The 22,530-nt window shown below is 42.0% G+C and overlaps 1 protein-coding gene across 10 annotated transcripts in view; it reads left to right on the plus strand.

Moving 5' to 3' along the window:
- Nucleotides 1-22,530, plus strand: part of Lmpt (four and a half LIM domains protein limpet) — a 946,158-nt gene that overhangs the window by 779,111 nt on the left and 144,517 nt on the right. The gene's annotated exons all lie outside the window — the stretch shown is intronic.

The raw sequence follows: 22,530 nt of genomic DNA on the forward strand, positions 1-22,530 counted from the left end.
GAAAGAAAGTTTGGTACAGAGTGTTTCGTTTGGTGACGGGATGTTGAAGACCGTGATAGAGGAGAGAAGGTTAGGTAAGCGAAGTAGAGAGAGGCAATTAGTGGGGATGTTTGAAAAAATTATGGGAGGAAGGAAGTGGGTGGAACTGAATAAGAGTTTGATTTAGTGAGTGGTTTTAGGTTTTGTCTCGTAAGACGAGGCTAAGACATGTAGCTATGCTCAGTGTGCCCATCCAAGGCCTAACTAAAGCGGTGGCCTGCCAAAAAATCATATATCTTACTGTAAACCATACTTACTAAGCCAAGCAAGGTAAGCCAATAATAAAACAGATATAATGTGTAAAGTGAACAGCCGATCATTTCAACTTTTCCCATTTTTCTTAAAGTTTGGTACACTGTTTCCAGAAATACACTACATGCTCTCCAAATAACACCATTGGGTCCACTTCATTCGCCCCATCCAATATTTCTTCATAAATTCTACAGAAAAATCGTCGGAACTACACCGGCGAACTACGCTGCGTTTCACTATCGGGTTTTCTTCACAGTTCTCTCTGCCTAGAAACAGGTGCGAAACAACGAAAAACGTGATGTCTCTAATGAAAATTAAGTCCGCGAGTTGGGAAAATCGACAGCAACGGATGTCGTTTCCTTCCCAACGTTTGGATCGAATGTTTCCGTCAGAGACATCTTCGTCGTCCGTGGCCGGGAGAGCTAATTGGTCAATCGTATGCTAAGTGAAATGGCGTGATGCTTCCGCTGCCCTCTGGCCTCTCAGCGAGCACCCGAGAAGAGAGCGCGGCGTGACGGAGCTCCCACCTCCCGGCAGCCACCGGTATTACTCGCTCTCGCGACAGTTTGTAAGGAGGGGTGGGGCGGGAAGTATCGGAGGGGGAGTAGGGGTGGAAATGGCGCAGGGAAGGGGAAGTGGATGGTTGGGGGAGGAGGGAAATATGTCGCGCGGAGGGGGGTAGCGTAGGGGTGGTAGGGTAGAGGGTGGTGGCTTCAATAACCACCCTAATAGGAGGTGGCCTCAATACGCCTGAGCCACGGCCTCGACATTTAAACGCTTCGAGGGATTTTAATGCGATTCGGGACGTTTGAGAAGAGCGAGTTTTGGTCGTTTTGGTTCTAAACGCAGGTGATGACGGCAGGGGTGGGGGATGGGAGTGAAGAGCTCATAAGGGCGTTTTGACGATCCATCATGCGTAACCTTAGCCGTGTCAAAGGTCCAGGCCAGAGCTCACTACCCCCCATCCCTCCTAAAGTTAGTCTAACATTAATTATACCCACTCAATAAATCTTTGAGGGTGGGAATAAGATGAATGTCTTGTATACTTTGCTCTGAGGTTGTATCTTCTTTTATATAAACCGAGAAGACGCATTGATTTAGTGCTTGAGATTAGAAATGTATCTTAATCTCATTTACAATGTTTACGTATTTCTGACGGACACAGTTAAAATATTTTGACGGAATTTGCATGTCTCTCAAGCATAGGTGGTTTAAAAAAGATCTCCCAAGAACAAATCACGTGCAATTCTGTATTTAGATTTTACGCTGCAACGTTCATGATGGTAATAGAAGCTTAATTACGAGCTTGATGTTAAAATAGACGTTGGATTGTGGTGTAAAAGTGGATACTGTACGTATAAGTGTAGATGGATTGAATATTACCGTTCCATTTAACAGCACCTGAATGATGTCAAAGAGTTCATTATCTGATTATCACCTGTGCTGTTCAACGTGTGTGTGGAAGAAATGATTGAAGTGGCATGAGAAGAGCTGGAGATAGGAATAAAGAATATTTTTTTAAAAATTAAGCTTTGTGCTAAACCTCAAGCGTGTGTTTAAAGCGCATCACGACAGTTTTAGTTACCTTTACGGTTTTAGGATCGCTCTCTTTCTCTCGCAGGTGCACATGGGGTGAAACTTTGGCGCGCTTTTTTGAGATTGACGGGCTGACGGAGGAACCGTGAGGTGCGACTCAATGAACCGGTTCTTGATGGTGTTTCCTTTTTTAGGTTCACGCTTCGCATCGTCGTCGCGAGGCATCAGATCCAAAGGCTTTCCTTTTTCAGAGTAGTGCTCTTTTATATTATTTATAAAATTATGTGCTCCCAAATTTCGAGTGCAGTATTTTTGTCCCCCTAAGTGTCCCCGTTAAGTTTTCGTCACATTCTTTAATGCGAGATAAGCAATGCTTCCCTACTCTTCGTGGATCTCTGGAATCTTTGAGAGGGAATCAAATATTTTTTGCCAAAATTCCTATCGCGCATCGCCTTGCGTGCCGAGTCGAGAAATGCATTTATTCGCAATGGCCGTGAGAATTTACGTAAAGCTCGAGTTAGCCATGCCGTCGGAATATTTCGATAATTGCCACAAACATTTTTTTTGCCGGTCCGCAAAACACCTCAAGTATGCCCGTAAACCACTTAGAGGGGATTTAAGAAGTCAACAATTTTGAAATTGTATGTCATTATGACTGTGTGAGAACGCATGTAATCTGTACAATCTGATTTTTTAATGAATTTTTTTTCTGATTCCCGTCACTGGTTTGAAATTCTCTCACCTCCTACTAATTTCATTTGAGTAATGAATGCGTAAACATTCCATACATTTGTGTCTTGGTGGTGGATAACTGACTGGGAATGTGTCGCTTTCACCTTAACGGAGGAAGACACTTGTTGCCGAATATGGATACGTATTTTTCAAGTCAAAACCAATATTGAGACAAAATTATTATCTCGACTTCACACTTTTAGTGCAATAATCCTATATATTTTCCACGTTATCTCAGCGTGGTGGGGAAGGGCTTGCGTGATCTGATGACCCCTTGAACTGTGCTGGCGATAGCAATAAGAAATACTTCTGGTGGGGTCATCCATGCCAGATGGATCAACGGTTAAGACTCGCACGGAAGGTAGTCCGCCCAGCGTCTGTTCCTCGTTGGTGGGGCGGTAAAGGCGTCTGATCCAAGTGGGGCGGCCATTTAAAATTATGGTATTACGTTAAAATCATAATGAAGATAGTAATCGGGAAATCACCACGATTATTTCTTACGCGAAACCATCATAAAGATAAGCGTGATTTTCCTATTTTTATTGATTTCTCTGTACTTTTCTCCTTATCGGTTACCTGTACTCGTTTATTTGAGGAAAGATGAGATAAAAAAAATGAGATGCAATGCATCCGAATTTCATACACGTTATAGAAACTAATCGCGAATAAAGTTAAATGGAGAGTTTTTTCTTTTCAAATCGTTAAGAGGTGCCACAGAGTGACTCCTAATACTATTGCTGGGATAGTGAAATGAATCGCATAGTTTCCGTAGAAACGGCAATATTCGCAAAACGCAAGAGGACTGTCGCTTCAATCGAAGCGATACCCTTCCGTCCCGTGTCTTCACACGAGTCCCCAGAAAACCAATTAGGTATTCGAGGAGATGTCGCCCTCCTTGACTCTTCCAATATTTAAATGGCAGTCTCTCGTCCTCTCCGTTCTACTATGTTCACTGGGAGGGTCCCCGCGGGTTTTCCCTTATCTCGCCGGAATTTCCAATCTCATAGTGGGAGCGGGTGGTCGGGAGTTATTCTCGCGTCCTTGCTTTCCCTGCTTTGTGTGCGCCCCCTTTGAATACAAATGAGCCTGCGGTCTGAGCGTTGGCAGGGAAAAAAAGGTCGAAAAATACGTCGCAAAACAAGATTGTTCCCCCCCACCCCACCCCTCCGCTGTCCCCACGTTGTCCTTGTGTGTGTGTGTGTGTCCAATCGCGAAAATCTCACGGGAGCCCACTTAGCGCCTCATGGTTAATTTTTACATTCCGGCGATGAGTTTTCCAATTTTCATGCTCTTGCCCCTTGCTTTTCAAGTTTGCTGAGAAAATAATCGGTAGTTTTCTGGCGGGAGCCCTTATAGGGAGCGCTCCTCATCCCATCTCATGAAGTCCTAATGATTGTATTGATCAGCTCTCTCCAATTTTGGTGAATATGTTGACGCATTATTTCTACCAAGCAGACTACGTGCCGGAAACTCGTTTTTTTGCGAACGGGCACTGTTTAACATGCATAGCCTACCCCTTTAATTACGATCGCCCTTTTGAAATACTATTAGGTATACTATACTCAGAGTTCGTGGAAAGTTTTCTATTATTATTCACGTTATAAATGACCTTAGAACTACCTAAATTCCCTGACAGTAGAAATGTATCGTTTTTAAATGAATAATTGGTTACCAATTACTTTAATGCGTCACTTCTTGATGACTGACTTCAGGGTGTGATACTAAATTAAAGGGAGATAAAAAAGAATCAGCTACTCGCTAATAAAAATTCACTTTTGATATAAATATAATCTGGTAAAATAATTTGACTTCATTACTGAAAAATCACAAATCCGAGACTGAAATGCTTGATTAAGATCAATTTTGGATTTCATTATTCGATTGGAATGATTGGAATATTTTAAATTAGTCTATGGCTGTTTTTTGAAGTTAGTACAGTACAATTGCGTGGCATTGTTGCTGCGGATTTTATTTAATACTTACATTATATTCTATGAATAATATCAGCTTAGATAGCTCTCCCAATTTCTTGCTGGTGAGGCCTTAATGAAAATGAGACACAAGAAGTAAATTGTTATGAAGATATACTTCATAAGAGTGCGTATCAATCCGTTGCCATGCCGCATCAGCTCGCTCGCCTATTTTCTTATCTTTTGGGGGTGGCGAACGCCCGCCGTGTTTTTCATCCAGAATTCCATCACATGGGTTCCACAGAATTCCATCACATCATCGTACGGATTCCCCTCCATTCCTCTTCGGACACATGGCGCGCAGGTCTGCCCCTCCCTCCCGCCGCCACCCTCGGCTCTCTCCCCCCAAAAGAGCCCGATGTCGTCGACATCCGAGGGCATCTCGCGCTTGGTCGCATCGCCGCACACCGTGGGCCGGGCTCACAAGTTGTGTGAGTGCGAGCGCAGGGATGGAGGGATTGATGGAGGCCGCCCGTCGTGGGCGCGGATGTGCGCCGGAGACATGCTATTTATCGGCCGCAAAATGTACCCGTTCCTCACCGCGACCCGCAAGGTCGTGCCGGGCCTTTTGTCTCCTTCCGTCCTGGGTTCTCCTCGTTAATTACGGTTGCCTGTTGAATCGGGGGCGGTTGTTTGGTGTTGAGCTAAAGGTGAGGGAGGAAACACGGTGTGAAAATAGATTCCTCCTGTGACATGGGAGTGAACAACGGAGGGATCAGGACGGGTTCGCTGAGATTTTCGGAGATTGTCGTGACCGGGAAATTCCGCAAAGGTCGTTGCCCTTCTCTGGAAATGGCACGTGCCTCCTGATTCATTTCGTTGGAATTCCCAACATTTTTCATGGCACGTACTGAAGTGTTCCTATCCCCTCGTCTATGACATTATCCATGATGAATAAATTATTTATGCCTGTATAGTTATCATTGTTACCTCAATGCTTATATAAGCCACGAATAGGGGTAATGGGATTTTTCGTAAATGATTTTCTAGATAATCATGTGTGGTTATCGACAGGAATGAAGGATTTTAAGAACACAGGTGAAAACTTTGGTATGGAGTATGGTTTTGTACGGCGTGGAAGCATGGTCGCCGGAGGAAGATGATAAGCGTAAATTGAAGGTTTTTGAAATGTTTGTGTGGAGAATGATGGAAAAGGAAAACTATACGGAAAGGGAAACAAACAAAGGAGTATTATGAATGATGGGCGAGGAGAGAGGGAGGTTGGGAGAATTCCAAAGTAAGAGAGGTGAGGTAGATGACGAGAATTTCGGTTGCAGATGTGATATTGAAGACTGATGGATATGAGGCGAGGCAGGGGGAGGAAAAGGATAGCATATTGAATGGAATTGAAGGAGTTTCTATTGTATTGTGGGGTTTCAGGCTGTTTCTTGATAGGTGAGGCTTTTAAATATAGTCTATGCGAGACTCTCGTTGTAGTTACTTTTTTGTAGTCGTAGGTGGAATATATTGTTCGTAACTATTCAAGCAATAAAAATGACTCACTTAAGGAATCGCATTTTTACGGTCGATTATCGCACTCTTTTGACAAATTATTATCTTGTATTTCATTCATGGAGACAGCTTAACCTTGAATCTTGTTTCGAATCTCTACGCCAGTGTCAAGTGGAGAAATATTTGAGTGTAGTACTGCTATAAATGTTCCCGTGATGCCTTTCGGTAGGACTTGGTCAATCCGGCACCGGCTTGGCTTTGCACCCTTCATCGCGTCTCTCATTACCATCCTCAGAGCCCATTGAACTTAGGACGAGCGCAAGTAACCTCAGCAGCCGTGTGCCTACTACGATAAAAATGCTGCCATCTGCCCTAATGAAGGTTATCTGTTGAAAAATAAATGGTTCTTCCTCCATTTTTCCCAGTGGGAAGCCACTATTTCTTCTGGCGCGTAAATATTTTCCATCGCCTGCCGACACCCACTTTAAAAGGCTTTATGGTCATGTAAAGCATATTACGACGATGATGCTATCGCCTTCCGATCGTCTTATGACGTCAGTTTATGATGGTTTCGGTGCTGATTTTTTTCTCGACATCTTGTTTTCTTTCGGAAAAATGTTCAAGAGGGCTGGGTGAATTTTTTCGCGGGTAGTCTTAACGACACCCCAGGTGATATCATATCGCGTTTCGTCGGCTCGCCATCGCTAGCTTATGCATTTTTCCAGAGCTTCAAAGTGCTCGTAATATACGAGGGACCATGACGTGTTTACACCTGCCATGGGTTTACGACTTTGTGGTCATTCAAGGAAAGGAATGGAAGTGGGATGAGACGAGAAGGGGATTGAGACGAAAAGGAGAGACAAGGGTTAAAAGGGGTCACGTACCCCTTAACCCCTTCCCAATGACCCGCACTCCTTCGCCATTTACACCGCCCGCAGTCCAACTTTCTACCTATTCCCTCTCTTTAATTTCACCTTCCCTATTTCCAGAGGGACCTTGCTTCCCCTCCATATTTTATGTTCGTTCCTTTTTCATCTCTCATTACGTTTTCGCGTCCACTTCCACCGCACCGATGTGCCACCATCTTTTCCCCAAGCCATTTTCCCTTCATTTTTCCGACTTCCAGCGTCCTCGACCCGGCATTTCCACCCCTCCCCCCCCCAACCCGTGTCCTCTCCTGATTTCCTCCCTTGAACAGCACATGTCGATTTTCGTCGCGCATTCGGTATGCTTCTTTCATTGAGAGCATTCATATGGGGACGTAAAAGAGTCGGATTCGTGTCTTTGAGGGGTTTCGCGAAAGCTGTTAGTGTGAAATGGAAATCAATCATGTCTCATTTTTCTGGGATATCTCACGCTGAGCACTGTACATACAGTGCCAAGCCCGCTGGTATCAGTCGATGAAGTAATCCTTGGTAATTACTCACAAATGGATAATTTGAAATTTTCGGAATTAGGATCTCTCGATTTCCCTAAGGGTGCGCTAATGCAAATCAGGTTTTTAACTTATACTTGGACTGCAATTGAGATATTAGGTCCGCATCCCTATCACTTGAATCTATTATTTAATGAGCAATTCTTTAACGGAGACGCAAAAATGTGTCTTATTACTCCTACTGTGCCTCGAATTCATAGGTGTTAAATTGTGCATGTATTATTTAATTAAACAGTCTAATCCTAATATGGTATTTTACATATGTATATATACATACACACACACACACACATATATATATATATATATATATATATATATATATATATATATATATATATATATATATATATATCGTGACTCCTAACAAAACACAATCCAGCAACCTACTCTACATCAAGTCCTTCTTCATCTCTGCGTACTTCCTCCTCCCTTCATCCCGTCCAGCATTCGTATCTTATTCCTGCCCTCGTTTGCCTTACATTCTCCCGTCTATTTCAGTCTTCACATCCCACTGCCGATCAATACGTCCTTCATCCATTTTTCCTGCCTCCTTAGGATATCTCCAAACAAATCCCTCTCCTCGCCCATCATACCTAGTACTTCCTCATTTGTTTTCTTTTCGGTCCATTTCACCTTCTCCACACCCACATTTCAAAAGCCTGCAACCTACTTCTATTCTCCTGCTTCAGTGACCACGTTTCCGTGCCGTACATAACTACTCCAGTTTTTCACAATCCAAGTATAATTTTAGACATTACGTCGCTCATGAAATTCTCATAATAAAATGTATATGTATAGATATATATATATATATATATATATATATATATATATATATATATATATATATATATATATATATTTATATATATATATTCATTTATTTACAAATACTTACATACGTTTATATGCTCGTAAAGTTTATTATAATTATTGTATGCCCGAAGTAGTGTCTAAAATCATAGTTGCATTGTGAAAAATTAGTTTGCTATGGTTTATTATAGAACGATGGTCACATGATGTTGATACTTTTACAATCAACAAGTTCATTGATACAACCGAAAAATAATAAAAGCATTACAATATTGTTCTCCGTAAGAACAAATGAAACAGCTCGTATAGTCACAGTAAGAATTGCCCAACCCCCTCGTGCCGATCTCGTTCGTCCTTGTCCTAGCCCTGTCAAGACATTGGGTTTGATCCTCGTTTTCAAGGGAGGTAAGAAGGAAGGATCGCAATGAAAACTAAAACGGATAGTCAATCCTCAGCGAAGAAAAACACACCAAATCAATAAATTCTCCTCAGAGAACACTTTTCCGTGTTTTCGCGGAAAGAAGGACTCTTATTCTAATGCGCTGGAAACAATTCCACTCGGGAAGCAGCATTCGCCAGGCAACGCGTACTCACATGACGTATTCATCCCTCCCTCGATCCACGTCTGCGCGAAGACAATTCACAGCGATCTTGTTTTCTTCTTTTTTAAGTTACCTGCCTTTGTCTTTCCGATACGGCATGCGACTTCTTATGACTGCATGCTCCGGCGGTTTCTCTTCAACGTGTCGAGAGTTATGCATTAGAGATGATGTTTTATTATTTTTTTGCATTTTTACCTCCGGATCATTGTTCCACGCCCCTCATTGTGTTGTGAGTACAGGCCACTCTTCTCACGCTGTAATAAGGGCGTCATCATCTAAACTTAAAAAGCCTTAACAAGGTCTTGATATTACCTGGTAAATTGGCAATTTCCACGTGCGATGATTTCACTCACGAGATTGCCCTAGTGGCTTGGGTCGTTTATACGGGCTCCCAAAGATGAGATCATGTGTGGTTGTTTTAAACGGGAGGAGGGATTGGATATTTTTCATGGGTAATGTATATACGCCACCGTCTTTTAGTTACGTGGGGGGGGGTATTTCTTTTCTTTTTTAGGTACAGCGAACCGTTCGTTGGAAGCGATACTAAATGTGGTCTGCGCAGACACTTAAGTTAAGAATAGACCAATGCCGACGCCGGAGGTCTCTCTCTTCCACCCTTCCTCTTCTTTTCTTCTCAAAATTACCTGGCGAATCAAAATGGCACAAAGAACCACATTAGTTTCGCCCATTCTTCAAGAGTCACAAAAGTTGATTTTTAACGTATAGCATAAAGTAATTTTGGCAATTATTTTTAAAAAATCTTTTAATCTATATTTTTGCCTGTAATTGAGATGAGAATGACTGAGAGACATGTAAATGAGAGAGAGAGAGACTTACACTCGTCGATATAAAAAGCGTCTACGTAAGTTTTCTCCTCAGTGTCCTTCGATCAACATTAATTGTCTCTGTGGAGAATTTACCTCCGTGAATTGAAAGCACTTCCAGTGGCATAACTTTGATGGAGATGAATAATTTGGGCAAGCTGGTCCAGCGAAACGCTCCTGAGAGTCGATGACTTGAAATGGAAATTTTGTCCAACGCTGCCCCATCTTCGTTGACCTCTGTCCGCGGATTCCTCCGGTTCCGTGACCTCCATTCGTTCCTCTTATCCGTCCCATGGACGTATCCTCATTTCCCCTTTGATGTTTCCGCCTGTTGTTGGAAAAGTGATGAAGTGGGGAGCGATTCGGCCGTTTTCGTTTTGAATATCTACATGCCCAAGTCATTCTACCTCATCTCCCCCCTTCTCCTTCTCGACGATAATTACCATGACCTTATTCCTTGTGGGGCTGCGTTTTGTATCCATTAAGCTAGTGATGTCTGTGCGGACATTTTTGCCCATTTCTATCGATGACGGTTTCGGGTGTCACCTAATGTGACCTTGTTGCAAAGGCTTTCGGTTTTCCTCCCAGTGGTACTGAAATGAATTTGGCGCTCTGGCATTATGGGAACCTCATCGACCTTACGTGCGGAGACAATTTTTTTCTATTAACCCGGAAAAAAGCTGAAATTTACTTTTCACCTTAAGGGAAACAAAGAAATGACCTGTCGAAATTTTTGAGCGAATCATTTGACTCATTTTACGCGAGTAATCCGTTAAAAACCAGCGCAATGAGTGTAATAATCATGGTGACCTGAAATTGACCGCATGATCGGGGATGATTTTTGGTCTGATTTAATTGGTGAGAGTACTGATGAGTGTTTTTTTGTAAATTTATGTTGAAACTCGATCTGTGAAACTCCATTGCAGATTGAATTACATTAAATTCCGGCCACACGCAACTAATCCAATTTGTGTAGCCATTTAATCTGTACGAGTCATCATACTTATGGCATGTGGCCCCATAGTTGATTGCGAAATTAGTAAGCGCTTGTCAAGTAAAAATACGTAGGTTCATCAATTTCTCCATGATGCCGAGATATCAGCTAACTAATGATGTTTATGAACTTGCTTGTAATCTGAAATTAGTTTTTCCTTCAATTTGTTCCCTTGCAAAGTCAGCAAACATAATTATTGTGGGTATCGCTGCTTAGATATGCTTGTATGCATTAAACTTTTCGTCGAATTTTTTAATATAGACGGCCTTTTTTTTGGATGAAATCTTTTGATTTAGGACATACATAAGCTTGAGATTAAAAATTTAATGCCGGAAATACATGTACCTAAATGCTGTGCTTCTACGGTTAGACTTTCTCTCGTTAAAGAGGTACAATCGTCTGGATATGACAACATTCAGTTATTTTCGCGTGTAAATGGGAGGACGGACGACCGAATGTTTACGCGGAAGAAATTTATCTTTGTTTTCCGTATGCCGCCGTAATGGTTTAATCCCAAAACTCCCTTCGGGTATAATCCAGCGGTGTTGCCGACGAGGCACAAGGCCGATGATGAGCGTCAAACGTTTCAAAACAATGGAAAGGATGACTAATACGGCCTGTCTCCATCCCTTTCACACATCCCCTCTCTCCCTCGGGACCACTGCAGGGCGCTTCGTCGGGAGTCCGTCGCTCCACCTTCAGTTTTATACCCCACCCACCCCCTCGCCTTTTTGGCCTTTTCCCACCCTGACATTCTCCCTCCGTCCATTCCAACCCTCCGACTCTTTCCCAAGCTCCCCACATATAAACACACACGCTTCCCCTCAATCTGCCGTGCACACACACGCCGTGGAGAACCAAACCCTGCACCCTCTCTATTTCTCTACCCCCCCCCCTGTGCCCCCCCTGGCAATCCCACTCCCCCCCTTCCTCACTCCATTAACCCGAAAGAAGGTCACAATGGGGCTAGCCCCAAAGTGGGGCGGGGCTACGGTCGCAAGCCGTGAGGCCTTTTATTTTTCTTCTCCTCATTATTCCCTTTGCCACCCCCCTCCCCCGTCTAAAGCCCCTTCCCCCTGCGACACTCCGGAGGTGGCGACGGCGGGCACTCCATGAGGTGTGGTGGGAGGAGAGTTTCTTTGTAATTGGGATTCCCAAAAGAATTTGATTGACGCACGCCTTCAAAACTTCATATTTGTTTTTACTTTTGCCCCTCCTTGAAGTGTAGTTTTGCATAAATTAGGGGAATCAAATTAAAATTACTGATATAATCAAATTGAGTAGTTTCAGGTGTGATGTGGTGGAATTAGAACATAATAATTGAACGGAAAGTACCGATTTTCCACCAGAAAAAAATGTGGAAAAGTTTTTACTATTTGTTCTTTATTACCTATACGAATAATGTTTACTTTGTTAGCCAATTGTTATTTATTTAATTCTTTCATAATTTAATATATGTCACGTGAAAAGATATGAAACAATGTCGACAATTCCTTAAATTTGAATTTAAATGAACTATTCAGCAAAATTAAAGGCTGCTAATACAGTTTTGTACTGAGAGGTATCCTCAGTACAAAACTGTATTATTAATTGGTTGAATTAGTGAAAAATGGCCAGCGTGTAGGAAAGGGACGACAGTTAATACTTAATTACGTATTTCTTCGGTCACTACCTCCACGTCTATCAACCCAAAGGATGGTTTGAAAGATGAAGGTAGAAGCTCACTTCGTCCGAAGCCCTGTACGTTGCGTGAAATTCCCATATCGGGGTAGCAAGGGGGCCATTTCCTTTCCCTGTGCCGCATGTTGTTTCCCAGGAAGATCATAGTTGGTAACCGAAAAATCATACTGCTAGGGTAAAGCTGAAGATGCCCAGAGGTCTAAACCAGAATCGAACCCGAGTCCTCCGGTCAGTAGCCTAGCGCTCCACCCAACCAAACTTTCCCTTTCAATTTTTATGAATAATAACTAGAAGTAAAACGCAAAAATCATGCAGGATTTGATTTGTGTTCTATGTTTAATAATTATTCACAGGAATTGCATTCGGGGAGAGCCAATCAATCCTGAGAAATTTCGCATCACAACGGCAATCAATCCAGAGGGAGATTAGTTTGGCGAGATGCCATGGGAATTGGATTTTTTTTGCGAAAAATTGGGATTTTTTTTATATTTCCTTTTTCAGGTGTATTTTCTAATTTTTCGACTCCACCCCTTCGTTCCCCCGCAGAGGGCTTGTGACGCACGGAGTAAGGGAGCCAATGGCGTTTAGCGGGGGCAGATGGGAAGGAGGGGGATGGGAAGGAGTGAAAGGGGTCTGGTTGATGTGGAAAGACCGCGGAGAGCTAGCCTCCTGCTCCCGGGAAAGGTACATCCCACCGCCGCCGTCGCGAACGGTGGCTCTTTTATGGATGAGCACGGTGCTTTCCATTGGCCCGCCCCATGTATCGCTGAATGGCGATTCTTTTTTCCCTTTTCCCTCGCTTGAAGTTATAATTTTTTTTTCGGCCTCTAATTTTCTCGAGTTTTCCGCCATCCTTCTCCTTCATATTCCCTCCCCCGCTCTTCTCCCCCAGTCCCTAATTACATTCCGAAATTCGTTTTCTTTGTTCCCTTCTGATGTCCAGAAAGAAATAGACTTCGTGTATCGTGCATCGTTGGCAAGCTGTCCTCTTACGGTGTACTGGACGTAATTATTAATGGTACTCTGCCAATTAGGATTAAGGTTTTGTATAGACACATTTAGTAACGGTCACTGGAAGCCTCACCCAACACGACGCAACCGAACATCCACGACGCTATAAATAAATATTTTTTTCAATTTCGCTTACTTTCTGAATCCCTTTATCGCGTACAAAATGCCGATTCTCTTCCTTCCCTTATCTCTCATTTCTAACATGTTCCCCTCTATTACAGTCTTCTACGAGCCTTCCCCTATAAAAATGGCTTGCATCAACTTTTATGCCTCCCTTGGTTTTCTGCCAACGACCCACTCTCCCCATGCCATGCCTATTTCTTCTTCGTTTGTTTCCTTTCCGTTCATTTTACTTTATCCATTCTTCTTCATTTGAAGTTTTATAAGTTTAATAGAGTCGATATTAAACTAATTAGGTAGAATCGTTGGGTTTTTTTACTTGTTAAAATTGAGGTATTTACTCTAGGTTTGAAGTAATTGTTTATTACATTCTCTATAGTTTACTTGATGAGGTCATTCTCATTAATTTGCAAATCCTTCAGACTGATTTTTCATCAAATCAATAATTTATGTGTTGAAAATGATAAAATGAATTTAGTTTCAAATCGTTGTCCGTGCAAACGTTCGAATACCTTACTCAGTCCATAACCTCTACGTTTAATAAGATTTGTTATTATTTTTGTATTTGTTATATATTGTACATAGTTTGTCAGATTGGTATGTTCCATTCATATGCATGTTTACTTACCTGTAAGCCGCCGCTAGGATGTGTGGCAGGGGGTGATTCAACACCAGGCATACAACAACAAAATTAAGTTTAGCTTAACTGTTAGTTACTAATAATTAAAGAAAATATAATGAATAATGGAGTTAATGTTACCTGCAGGCATAAGAACTAGAAAAGTATCTAAGCGCGGAATACTTCTCTGCGCTTGCGAAACGATTTTCTAGTAATAATAAGAACAGTAAAATAAATAGTAATAGTGTACCAGGCTATCAACCGTGGTTGATAGCTAGCTTAGTATTTATGGGGTCGCTTGAAGTTTAATAAATACATCTGAGTTAAATAAACGTTTGATAATATTTCAAGCGATGGAGAAACTTACTGAGTAATGCAAATATGCCTTGTCTCGTTTCATTTTATTGTGTTCTGTTCACATGAGAAAGACGGCAATCTCGGAAGTTCTCTTTTTATGATTTAAGTCTTTTATATGAATAGAGATTTAGTTTCCTCTGAAAAAATATTTATTTTTATTACTTTGAAAACTTATTGTTTATTCTTTTAATACAATGGACCTGGTAACTGTTCGATATAATTGCAACAAATACTGAAATTATTTTATGTAAGTGAATTTTTATTTATACCGAATTCAGCTATTTTAGACGTGTCCTGGAACGTAATTTTTCATAATCGTACTCTGCTCCATGTAAATATATTTCTCTCTTTTGTCGTATTTAATATTTAGGGAGTGAGGTTTTTTTACAGTACGAGCGGAAGTATATAGTCTGTTGGGAGTTAAATTATCTCGTACTTTCTTAGTGATGTCGTACTTTGCGGAACAGAGGGAATTATATGCAAAAAATACGTTTTCTGCTTTCCTATTTGACACGTCTATGTACACTCATGCCTGCCTAGAAATATCCACCCAATCGTAATTGAAGGAAGAGGAAGCCATTTCAAGTTGACCTAGCAATTACGAAAATCTCCATCGAGTCTTCTCCGCTCGGTCGAAAATATTCTAATCGGGGACGCCCATTTATTTTTTCCCCCCCTTTTAAGTCTCCTCCTTCACTCGGAAAAGGACGCCCGCTGAAGGGAAGTTGCAATTTCACTGTCTGCGCGAAATTTTCTTCTCCGGTGCACATCCTTTACTTACTTGATTCGCTCTCATTTGGGCAAAGGGGAGATAAATTTTCCGCGAAAAACTCGTTCTCCCCTCCCCCAAACCCTTTTGTCTTCAGCTCGGAGGGAAGTGGGCAGGGATGTAGGGAGTGAGTGAAAAGGAAAGAGAGAGAGAAGGCACAATGGGGAAGTTTCTGGTGACGAGACGCCGAGGAAAGGATCGGCGTCTCGGGATGAACCTTCACCACCGATCATAATGCGATCCGCTGCTCCTTTCTCGCTACTCCCCCTCTTTTCGTCTCTCCCCTTCCTTCGTCGTCCTCGTGTGAAAGGACGGGACGGGTGTGGGAGGAAAGAGATCCTCTCTCACCCCATTAAGCCTCAAACGCTTCCCGAGATAACGGGGGAAAAATCCTGAATCCCACCTGACGCCTTCCTCCTCCTCCTCATCATCATTGGCGGCGGTAGGAGATACTCTCGCTAACTCCCTTCCACGCCCCCCTCGCTCTCCCTCAAAAGGAATCTCGATTCCCACGCGCCCTTACTGTTTAGGATGCTTACTCCCTTTCCTCGCCCTTCCCCTCCCGAGACTCGAGGAACTGCGGGTTAATTTCTATGCGGGTTAAAGTCCTATTCTTGAAATCGGCTCTTTTCTTCCTCGGGGTTCACGAATGAATTATACGACTGATCCAATATGAGTGAATGTTTTCATTTGAAACACTCATTGCATTGAAGTAAGAGCATTAAAGTCGTTACGTAACAGATTGATCCGTGCTATATGTTAAATATTAGTAAATTAGTCATTCGTGTGAGGTCATACCCCAGCAGTTATGAGTTTTGGTTCCCATTTTTATTAGTGATAGCAATTCGCAATTCCTAATGAGCAAGGAATCGGATTTTTTTCCAAATATCCCGGAACTTGATGACGAATTATGCTGGGATGTATTGCGTGGATACGAAAATGTCGAGAAATTAAGAGTTAAACTATATATTCATGAAGGAAGAAATAAACCAGAGCGGGTGGAGCTGTTCTTGTATTTAGGAAGTATTGTGGAGGAAAATTTCCATAGGAGTAGGGAGTTGAGAGAGGAATTGCGTTGACAAAAGAAGCATTTACGATAAGAAGATAATTAATGACAGGTACTCTTTGTAAATATGTTAAGGAAATACTATGAATGATTTCAATATAGAGTAGGGATGCATGGATCGGAAATATAGTCTTTGTGACAAATACGAGGGTCATCCGGAAAGTAGTACCCGTTCGTGCCGCATGAAGTGCTGACGACGCGAGTAGCCGCTGGACGAGGTCAGATAGCTTCAGTGGCTTGTCTGCCTTCTCTGAGCCAAGTTGCGTGACGCTAGCATTGCCTGTGTTGTTACTGTGATTGTTTACAATGTTTAAAAAAATTGAGAACGCCGCCAGTTGTGAAGTGAGGGCAGTGATTAAATTCCTCAATGCAAGAAACGTTCGCCCATGTGATATTCATCGCCAATTAAAGGAGGTGTATGGAGACAATGTAATGGACGAGTCGTCTGTTCGGCGGTGGTGTCGCAACTTCAACATGGGGAGGGGGAACACACACGACGATGAGCGTTCGGGGAGACCGTCTGTCATTACAGACCAACTGGTGAGCTCAGTTGACGAATTCGTGAGGAACGATCGGCGCGTCACAATTGATGACATCTGTGAGCATTTTCCCAATGTTTCTCGAACAATTGTTCATGAAATTGTTAAACACCATCTGCATTATGCAAAAATTTGTGCAAGATGGGTCCCTCGCGTATCTCAATGAGCTGGCGGCGAAGGACTATGCAGCAGGAATACAGAAACTTGTCACACGTTATGACAAATGCCTTAATTTGCTTGGAGATTATGTTGAGAAGTAGTTTAAAGTATCCTCTTTCAAATAAAATTTTTTATGTTTGTTAATATTTACTTTTGTGTCTTTATTTCACGAACGGGTACTACTTTCCGGATGACCCTCGTAGATGAACGTAGATTAAGAGGTTTTTGAGATGTGAATATAAAGAGATTGATTTGAACAGAGAGGAAGGTTAACGACGTTTTAAATACAGCGGGCAGTGAGAATTAGCTACCAAGAGATCCACAGAATGCAGAGGAATTGAGAAAATATTGAAAAGCAGTAGGATGGTAATGGCTTTGTGATAGAAGGGATGGTGTTAGCTTAGCGCCATCGATGGAGGAGGAGAGTAGACATATGGAAGGCTGGCAGAATTGACGAAGAAATGAAGAAGGAATTAATGTAAGGGAAACAATATGAAGTTCTTGCGATTAGCAGATGATAATAGTCATTAGGAGCCGTGTAAAACATGCCATTAAATGTCTAAACTGGGATTAAAAGTCAAATGATCGAGAAACACCTCTGAGTGCAGTCGATCCAATTCAATTCTTCAACTTCATTGCTTCCTGAGCTATTTTTCCACAGCGTCAATACTCATAGAGTTAAATTACATTAACTGAATATTAGTGATATTCAGTAAATAATCCTTTTTATGTTATGGTATATGATGGGAACTACACATTTCATAATTTTATTAAGCTTACTTGAGTGTCATTAGGTTATCAGATATTTTAGAAGATCACATTCATCTAGTTTTACTAACGCATTTGGAAATTCATCAAAAGGATATTCAACCGGTTGGTTTACAAATATCGAGCATGCAAACACGTCCGTTTATTCGGAAATGAAAACAAATGTTTCATTTGGAAAGAAGCCCTTATTCGAGGAATTGAAATTTAGGATTGAAACTTGAGATATCGAGCGAAAATACCACCGCTCTCTTTTTCTTCGAAGTTTGGATCATCGCCGTATTTACATTTTTAAAGTTAACGAGATCTGTCAGACATTACTTGAAGTTGCATCTTTTCATAAAATCTTAATCCGTTTTTATAATTGCTTTTTAAAGTATTTATTTTTTCGATTGAATATTGTAAAATTGTCCATCAAAAACCTAACTTGACCGGTAGATTACCTTTCATTGTGATTGTAAAATTATTTTACCTAAACTGAGTTACAAACCGTATAAAAAGGTATGATTGCATTTTGCGATTCATTCATGTGATCCAGTTGATTTTTTCGCCTTATAATTATTTTTTATAATATTCTAAACGTTCACTCCGGTAAGTGCTATAGTTTCATTTTTATTCCTTGAACGTTTAAACTTTGGTTTCGTTTTTCCTTTCGTTCGAGGAGTTCGTCTCCTGAAGATTTAAGTCAATTAAATCCATTACATTAGGATTAATCTTTCGTTTATCAAAGACGTCGGCCTCGCCCCTTCCCGTTCCTCTGCTCATAATTCACAGACCCCGCCCCGCCCTCCTGCCCCGTCACCCCGGTCGAACCCGCCTACTCTCCTGGGTACGCCGCCGATTACAAGAGAATTCGCACACAAACACGCCTGCACCCCAAACAACCGGTGATCGACCTTCATCTCCCCACCCCCCACCCCCACCTCCTTCGTCAACGGAAGGTTCATTAACGAGCTTCCATCGTCAGAAAATGTCGCGCTTTCTTCACACTTTGAGGATCTCCTTCGGCGGAGTGAGATTATTGTGTCGCTTAATCACGTGCCCTCTTGCGAATGACCCGGTTCCCTCTCAAGTCTTGTGGCTCCTAAAGGTCACGCCTTCTAGTTGGTCGCTGGCCGTGGTTCTTTTTGTGAGGGGCGATAAGTCGAGAGACTTAGAACGTTTTCAAGCGTTTTTTCCAAGCGTCTTTCCTAGGGAATCGATTTCCTCAATATATGTGTTTGGGCACCCTGTCCTTCTGAAGTGTCTACTTTAGGAAACTTTGCAAAAGGAGATCATAATTAAAAGTGAGTACCTTTTTCGGAATATGGATTTCCCTAAGGTTATACGGCGCCTTGATTCTTCCATCGGTGTCCGGGCTCAATGATTCATAATGGGTGCAGACAGGCTATCACTCTTAGTCCTCCCCTTCGCTCTATTACTTCTTTCAACCCCCCCACCTCCTACAAGAAATGAGTTAATCAAGTAGTTGATACAGTTAAAATTGAAATTTTTAATTATCCCTGTTGTTCATTAGGAGGGCTGAACTCTTTTTTTCTCCCTAGCGTTCAGCTATGGAGACAATGAATGACTGAAAAATTTGAACAGTTGGTTGCACGATGGTGACAGAGTTCAAACTGCGGTCCTTGGTTTACAAGGCGAGCACATCTTGGGTTAGATGAATATGCTAAATCGGCCAGCATAATTTGATCATGGATTTGATTAGAAGTCGCAATGTTAAATATTACGGTTGGCTTATTAATAGTATTTAAGGAAGGTAGGAATTTTAGAGTTCATCAACAGTCAATATTCATATGCATAACGGATTTGGTTGCATGCTTGAATTCATAGAGAAATGAAATTACTTTCTGTTGTGTTTCAAATAAAAAGTGCTTTTTGTATTCTTTGTTTTATCAGTGAGGTTTACCTTTGCGCCATTTAGCATTTTTTTAAATATCAGCTCTTTCTTTATGCATTTTCAGTATAAATGAGTTTGGAAAAGTTTTATTTTTCATCATAGATGTGGGTTTAATTTTTACTTAATTCATGCGGGCATCTACTGTTTTTTGGAGGAGTGACAATGTCGGATTCCTTTTCGTGCGATATAACTTTTTTTTCGCGCGTCTCGTTGAATTCACTAACCGACCCGAGGCACGCCTCTAACAATCTTGCTCCCTTAAATGTTTTCTGGATGACACACCAAATGTGGAGGCGTACCCACTGATGAGGGAATAAATTCCTCCTCTCCGCACCGTGTTGGAAACCTTCCATCCGAAGATCACTACCACACGTGCGCACTGACGACGTGCATTTCCGGGCGAAGCGAACGACGTTGGTGTCGTGATACGCATCCAGATCGGCATCAACGAATTCACACGTCGCGCCGTCGGCCTCTCTTACCGCGTGTTCGTTGCCTCCGACGTCGGAAAGTGCGAGCTCTCCCACTCTTCCTCCCAAGGTCTTTTCATATCGATCCCTGCGATCCGCCCCATAAACTCCTCCTCGCCTCTTTTCGTTCGATATCTCCGCGTTTTTCTCTCGCCGGCTCTCTATCGTACATTCCATCTCCGTCCCTCCCACCGTTCGTATCAATTGCACCGTGACGTTTTTCAGCTCTATGAAAACTTTCTCCTTCCCATTAGCAAGTGCTCTTAATTTTCTGAGCTGAGACTGGTAAATTTATTGAACATCTTTAACAAGTTTTTCGACTTGGAGAAAATTGTGAACTTATTTTTGCTAACTTGAAATCTAAGGGGTTGATTCATTTAAGCGAAGTGTAGTCATGCAATAGTGAAGAGTTTGGTCTCTTTGTTTTGCATGATTAAGGCCTGCACCTTCCCGTTTTATCGATCTCTCTTTCTCAATTCCCGACAAAGGGCTCTTGTTCCCAATTTATTATCATTTCTCGTCAATAATGTTTGCAGAATGTTGGTCAAACAATGCACATTTTTGCGTTCAATCAGTAAGAGGTTCACTCTCTCACTTCTTCACATCTCGTTCAGTATCGTTGGCATTAGTCTAACGACGGTTTTGAAGCGTCCTGGGGCTCATGCAGAGTCCCATGCGCTTTATACGAAAATTTCATTTGGTTTCGAAGTAAAAGTGCCAGCTGTGTATAAAATATATTTAAAAAATATGCAAAGTCAACTTGTTAGAATTCGTCCGTACATCTTGTATCATGTGTTCCGCATCCAAACTTATTGTTAGTCCCTATTTTTGACGAATAGCCTATTAAGGAAACGATTAGCTACGCTACTTTGGCAATTAGAGGTCAGACTATTACTAATTGCGTGTGGCACAATAAATATTCGTTCAATTTTGGACACTGTTGATTAGCGATTTGTTTATTGTTTTTTTTTACGTTTGGATTCATCCTTCAGTAGTCAGCGTGCAGTATTTTCTTGTTGTAGACGGGCAATATTTTCATTTTACCCTCTTTAAAAATATTTCCGTCGACTTCTCCCCTGTCATCTGTTCTCTCTTAACCAGCTTTTTTGGGTTGCGCGTGATAGGAGAGCCGCCTCTACCATAGTTCTCGATCAATGTCATTGTTTGTGACTCTGCCGATCCCTCCTCTCTCCTGTTCTGCCCACCCCCCCTTCCACCCTGCCGATTCGCCGGGTCTTTGACCCCAAATAGTATCCCCGTCGGCTTTTATTTAATGCTCTTTCCTGTCAAATGACGCGTTTTCCTACTCCCTCCCTACGAGAGGAGGCCTGGAGTCCTGGAAGACGTTCGATCCCGTTTGCGGACGATGCCGCCGAAAGTGCTGATACTAGGGATTGGTGAGAGAGGGAGTTGGGAAGGGGGGGGGAAATGGCGGCACAGTAGTGAAGGACGAACGAGATTTCGGGATGTCGTCTCCGGAAGGCCAATTTCTCAAGGGGTTACCCTGGAATCTCTCCTACTTTCCTCCATCATGTCGAACTTTTGACTGCCCCCTCCTTCCTTCCGCCAGGGTTCGGTCGAAAAGATAAACTAAAACACTATAGCAACTGTATAAATTATTTTGTTAATAATTTAACCTACCTTTTTTCGAAGGTTGGCTCACCAATAATTTAAATTAAATTAATCAAGAGAGAGGAGAATCGCAGGAGGGAACTCTGCTTTTTTGATGCTTCTAAAACCTTTTAATGACAAAAGTTTCCTTTTTTTTCAATTTTCGCGAATGTTTTCTCTTGGAGTTATAAGGAAGAGTGTATTACGTACAACCCAAAAAATAGACTCCCATATAGAGAAAAGGAAAGGACCAATTGTATTGCAGTCCTAGGCGAGGTGAGATTCTCTTCTCGCCTTGGCGACGGCTATTGGTCGAATATCTGCAACTTAATTTGTGTTCCTGTCTTGTCCTCTGTCATCAAAACACTTCGTCCGAACTGCTGCTACCACCAATTCTATATATATATATATATATATATATATATATATATATATATATATATATATATATATGCATTCAAACACGAAATCCCGCCAAACGGCGAATAAATACTCATATATACAGAAACAGATATAAGGAAAAGGGATAGGAACACATATAAAGGACGAACACAATAGAGGTGGGGAAGGCGGAATCGAACGGATCACAAGAGTAAAAATATTTCCTCAACCGGGACTCGAACACCGGATCTTTCCACTTGCCGGGCGGATGCTCTTAACCACTTGAGCTATCGAGGATAGTCAATTTACCCTGAGATCCGTGGGTCTTATATGTCGCCAAGCGGATATAAGACCCACGGATCTCGGAGTAAATTGACTATCCTCGATAGCTCAAGTGGTTAAGAGCATCCGCCCGGCAAGTGGAAAGATCCGGT

The sequence above is a fragment of the Hetaerina americana genome, unplaced genomic scaffold (assembly GCF_022747635.1).
Source record: "Hetaerina americana unplaced genomic scaffold, ioHetAmer1.1.p SCAF_11, whole genome shotgun sequence".
In the NCBI taxonomy this organism is placed as follows: domain Eukaryota; kingdom Metazoa; phylum Arthropoda; class Insecta; order Odonata; family Calopterygidae; genus Hetaerina; species Hetaerina americana.